The following is a 6164-nucleotide window of genomic DNA, read 5'->3' as shown; positions in this document are numbered from 1 at the left end:
AGAATTGTGTGTAAGAATTACACAAGAAAACTCATACTTTTTTTTTTTTTTTACTTTTTTTTAATGTATTTATATGGATCTTCCAGACTCATTACTCTAAACTAATTATTATGATAAAAATCCTAACATATCGAACTGAGCCCTCAAAGCAGCTTTTATAGAAAATCAATCAACACCTACAGTATAATCAATTAAATTGATTATATTATGCGCATTTTTGAAAAGTTAAAGTACGAGTACTTCCCCAAAAACGTATTCCACTCCTGGTAAAAGTACCAGTTAAAAATTTTAAATCAGGCTGGAGTACTAACTATGTTCTCTAACTCTCTTTTAAATTTTATTTTTCTGGTTATCTATCTGACTGAGTTACTGATAAAATATGATTTTTAACACAATGGAGTTGATGCTGTGATAACTGACTGAATATGCAAGTCTAGAGATTGATAGCAGCAAGATTCAACATTAATTAAACTAATGGCGAGTAGCATTGTTTGCATCTTTCATTACTGTCAATCTAGCTGTTGCTATAGTTACTACTCTGTATTATGCAAGTGATATGTTGAGATTGACATAATAAACACATGTTTAGATTAGTACATTGATGCACTTGTGTGTGTTTGTCAGCGAAAAAGTAATGAGTGTCCATTTAATTTAAATGTGGGCAATGAAAGTACAGGTTTTTAATTTAAAAGTAAATTGTAGTGAGTAGAAGTAAAAAGTAATACATATGGACATTAATAAAAATAATCAAAATACTTATACGTAGGTGTAGTTACAAAGTGGTTCATTAATTGGCATCTCTGCTAATTGTATATGGATTCCAAAAAAAAAAAAAAACTTGTACTATAAAGTTTAAAAAAGTATTATTGCAGAAGTGGTCCAATAATACTTTTATAATTATTAATGTGTCCCAACATTTATAGAATTTTAACATTTATAGAATTTCAACATTAAAGTGTATTTGAAGTTCTGGTTCCAGCATGGTGTCATTATACAGTAGCAGTGACTTATGACTGTAGCTTTGGTGGGACAAAAACAACATTAATAATGACTTAACCTTAAACATAATTCAAAAAGCTATACACTTTACTTAGGAGGCTACCTTTAAATTTCCTGGACGTCTTACTTGAATGCACCTAATAGTCTTTAGTTGAAATTTTTGGCTCATGATCGAGCTAATCTCAGTCTCCTCCAAATTGGCAACTCCTTAGTCAGGAAAGGTCATGAATTACTTATTTTTGACCTCTTACCGAACCATGCCAAACTAAACTAAAATAAATACTGTATAGCACTCACAAACTGTCTACAAACTTCTATGATTTTGTGAAGACTCATCAAACTTTGCTACTATTTCTCTTTAACCTGCTATACTGTATATATTTTAAATCAATTAAAATTGGTCATGGACCATATGAAAGGCAATTTCAGTTTTAGTTTTTATTTATGTCTGCTCACCTGTTAAAATGACCTGTACATCCTTGTTTTGGACATCTTTTATAAACATATTTCTTAACACTTATATTTCAGTCGACCCTAAAATCCTTTCTTTTTAAGTGCACTACAATTATTGTATAAACAAATCTTTGTACTACCATAAGTACTGTACAAAATGTAAAATTTAACTCATTTTAAAATGTCGATTTAACAGCCACCTAGACTAGTAAGCAATAAGACTAGTTGAGATGGAAGTTGTTCCTTGTTGCCTTATCCTTGTGTGAGGGCACAGGTGATATGGCAGGACTGTACTGTAACGATTTCATCCTAAAAACTTCTATAAGATTTGTTACTTCAGGAACAAGTTATGGAATGTGGGAGAGGTCCCTTTTACTACTGTTTACTTAAGCAATATCACACAAGAGGAAGTGCTGTTATATTGAATATCAGCACGGCTGTGAGTCATGCTTTTATACAACAATTCCACAAACATCATTTATTATTAACAGATTATGACTGGCTTGTTTATTTAAGTAGTTATTTTGTTCTACCGACACATATCCTTCCAGAACTGGCGGAAATAACTAACCGCGACTGGCAGAACTAGCTTTGAGTGTAATTTAAAATTATTACCGATACCATGTAGCCAAACGACAAGGCAAACGACAAGGCTAACTCTTCATGAGAAAACCTCATGGTGAGTCCTGATAAACTTACAGTACAAAAATTTTAATTCTATATACTATTGTTGTTGTTAGACTTTTGGCTGCTTGCTATTAAAGGGTCAACTACTAGGCACATATTTTACACAAGGTGCCCTTTCTGATGCAACCCTCCCTTTTTATCTGGGCTTAGGACCAGTACTGCAGCTGGGCATTTGGTGGGAATCAAACTTACGCCTACCTACCACTGAGCCAGCAATGCCTCTTATTTCCTCTTATTTTGTTCAAGAAAATCAGTTACTGTACCTTTCAGGGTTAAATCCCAGACAGTGTAAAAATCAGTTAGTTTGCTATGTAGGGTGTACAGTACAGTTATTCCACACACCAAGTAGATCCCTTGATCAGGAGTTAGAGAGGGATTTAGCATTCAGATAGGTAACTGTGTAGCTCACATTAGCAGTAAACAACACGTAGCAGTGTAACAACAACGAGGGATTTAGAGGCAATTACCAAGGAGACACATTGTTGTTACAGTAAGATGGCATAACATTATCGAATGTGTTGATAACTTGTTGAATGTGGGTTTTGGCAGGCAGCTGCTCTCCCCTCTTTTCCACTGCTGAGGACCGTATAGATTTACTTCTACCTATGCTGCAGTTAGTGTAATTAATAATTACTACAACATCTGTGATGTTTTTTGAGTAATTCCATAATCATATGTTGTTATTATACAGTAAGTGGTTAAGAGTCATCAACTAACCTCCAGGCATCCAGCATACCGGCTAATTTTAAACAGTTTGAGACATCAGTGTTTGACTTTGTTCTAACCCAACATCATCTGTAAAAAAAAAAAAAAAAAAAAAACACACAAAAGACCTGAAATTATCCCACACTGAAAAAGGCACACACATTTAATTTCCTTTTCTCAGTGTTTGAGTTCGACACAAGGTCACCATGGTGCACATGCATTTCTGATGTAAAGATATTATCTACTTCATAATCCTTTCCCATCTCCCAACATTTTCAATAAATCTTACAACAGAAATTGTTCTGTGTATTATAACCACACTTTCTGCACTTACTGTACACTTTGCTTTTATTCGTAGAAAAGTTAAGTTTAAGTGTAAAAATTCGGGAGTCCAATTTTTGACTACTAGGACCAATATTATTTATATTGTACTAAAAGGGGCAGCAAAACCAAAGGCCGGCAAATCACTTAGTTTAAAATATCATCAGTTACGGAATTGCTCACCTTCACATATGATGCTAGGAAATGTGTTGTTTTTACATATTAACATTGTGCTGTAATTTCTAGGGTTCTTTTCCAGTCGGCAGATGCATAGGAGGAGCCTCGGCACTTTCTTCCCTCACGCTGCACAATGCTGAATTAATTTGTGATCGCCCAGACATTCGAAATTTAACAGCTCAATGGTTCAGCAACGTCAGTGTGACTATGCACACAAATCTATGCACACACACACACACACACACACACGGAATAACTTACCTTAATGAGCCTTTCAGAGAAACCTACCTCCTCCCTAAAGCAGTTAAATCAGACATAAACAAGATCGGCTGTAGTTATGAGTCATTACGAGTCACGGTGAAGGCATGCATGCATAAAAAAAAAAGATGAACTCCTAATTCCTCTGACAGATTTATGGTAATATCCTATAAAATGCTCACAAGCACAACATTCTATTAACTCAAGTTCTGTTCATTAGACAGTAATACTTGTTTTTTTCCACATATAATGCAACATACCTAAACATAAGGAAATCCCATGACCATAAACATCCATTTCTTCTCTGATGGACAAAAAGTAGAATGTTGAAATACTGACGTCATGTAAGTGTCAGTTTTGTGATATGTGCTTTGACTGAGATTACAGCCAAAAAACAAAAACAAAAAAAAAACAGTAGCCCTAAATTGTTTGCTGGCAGCATTTGTTCTCCTTATAATACATTTCCTCTGTAATTGCATGGTGCAGTCAAAACCTTGCAGAGGCCTATTACTGTATATTCTGCCTAATCCATACAAATGTCCAATTTGCACAAAATATTTTAGACTGCACTATTGTTTACAATCAACAGGGGGCGGTATGAGTCCACGAGCATATTAGATTACAAATGGTGGTCTGGGTCTGGCAAAGTAAGAAAATAACCTGATAATAGGCGCTGATGGCCCGTGCCTACGTTTTGCCTCATCATATAAATACCGTATACTATCCCTTGTTTAAACAACAATTACTGTCAAATCAGACACCCACTTGTTCACTTAACTATTTAAAAGTACAAGTGCAGACACCCAGAGAGGCTAAGTGCAACACGTGAGATACCAATAGACAAAACATCCAGCTGTTAAATGAGGCAGGCTTGCTAAGGTCTAGGGTGACACTCTAATCACAAGCTAGGGGAGCAAGGTAGATGCGTGGGCAGACAAAATGACAAAATGCCAAAGCTATTTCTCTCTCTCTCTCTCTCTTGCTCTCCTTGTGCTTCTTGACTCCCCTCTACTCTCCTCTTGCTCCACAGGGAAGAAGGGAGGACAGAAGAGACAGAGCAGCCCGGGAGAACTTCCTTACCTTTACTGTCCTGAAAATAGAAAATTACAACATAGAGAGAGAAACGGACCCCCTGCTGGGAGTCGGCTGTCAAACAAGACTTTTTAAAGTACTTGCTGCACTCGGAAAGTAAAAAAAATATATATTTTTTAGGAGTTAGATGGCCTGTGATTTTGGCTTTCATGCAGGGGCGAGTTGTGAATGAGTCATAGGGCCCTACTGTATTTTCATGATCATGGATCACATGCAAAGATAAAAATCTTTAATGGGTTTTTAAAAGTCGCATCTGTTGTTGTGCTGCATTGCCTTTTTTATGACAACAAAAATAATGCACAGTGCAAACCTCAACTAAAAATACTTGTGCCCAATTAAATTATCAGTATTATTAACAGCACATAATAGTTACACTCAGTCATTCATCTTCTATACCGCTTTATCCTGTATTCGGAGTCGCGGTGGGCCTGGAGCCTATCCCAGGAGGCTTAGGGCACAAGGCGGGGTACACTCTGTTCAAAAACAGGTCTACTGTCTACTATAGCTAAATCAAATTCTTTAATTAGATGTCTGTAGAAGGAAAACCACCTTTTTCACCTTTTTTTCTGAGCAAGCCATGTCATCTGTTAATCAAATGAAACTGTGTAAATAAACCAAACATACAAAGGATAAGAATTAGTTTCGATGAACTGCCCTCAGGTAAAGCATTTATATACAGTGAATGTCATTTCCACCAACAAGCCACAGAAGAGAAACTGTTATAGAAGCCGTGATTGCTGATGTTTAGAGTCACTGAACTGCAGCTAGTTTTCTTAAACCATGATCATTTTTTCTTTTTCTTTTTTTTTGGGGGGGTTGGTTCAATGTTCTAAAATTTGACTTTTCATAAATTTTATAAAACCATTACGTTCAGGTTTCTCTTCTGGCCAAATGGATAGCATCAATCTAATATGCACCTGCAACAGCTTGCACAACAAAGCAGGGTGTTCTTATTATTTCTAGTAAATTCTTTGTTTTTGGTGGTCATTTTGGCAACGCAGTTGTTTTCAGTCATTTGTCAGTGCAGTTGTTTTCTTATGTACTTCAACAAGAGCAAGAATATTCCAGATTTTGATTCAAAAGAACATTTTAAGTACAGATTTAACCATTAATCAGAATGTATACCTACAGTATGCTTTATATATAAACTAGTACAAGTCAAAGGTTTGGAATTATTTTTTACATTCTAGAACAATAATGGATTATTTTTCAAAGATATGAAATAGCACATGTGGCTTTACATAAGTAAGCAACAACAATCAGTTTATATATATATATATATATATATATATATATATATATATATATATATATATATATATATATATATAGCACACTGTGGCGATGTTTAGCAGTGTGGCCTCTGACCTCCAGGGTCGAGGGTTTTATTCCCACCTCGGGTCTGTGTGCATTAAGTTTAGATGCTCTCCCTTGTGCTTGGTGGGTTTCCTTCATGTCAAACACTGACAACA

The sequence above is a fragment of the Clarias gariepinus genome, chromosome 18, assembly GCF_024256425.1.
Source record: "Clarias gariepinus isolate MV-2021 ecotype Netherlands chromosome 18, CGAR_prim_01v2, whole genome shotgun sequence".
Classification (NCBI taxonomy): domain Eukaryota; kingdom Metazoa; phylum Chordata; class Actinopteri; order Siluriformes; family Clariidae; genus Clarias; species Clarias gariepinus.
Note: the sequence above shows the minus strand (reverse complement) of the source record.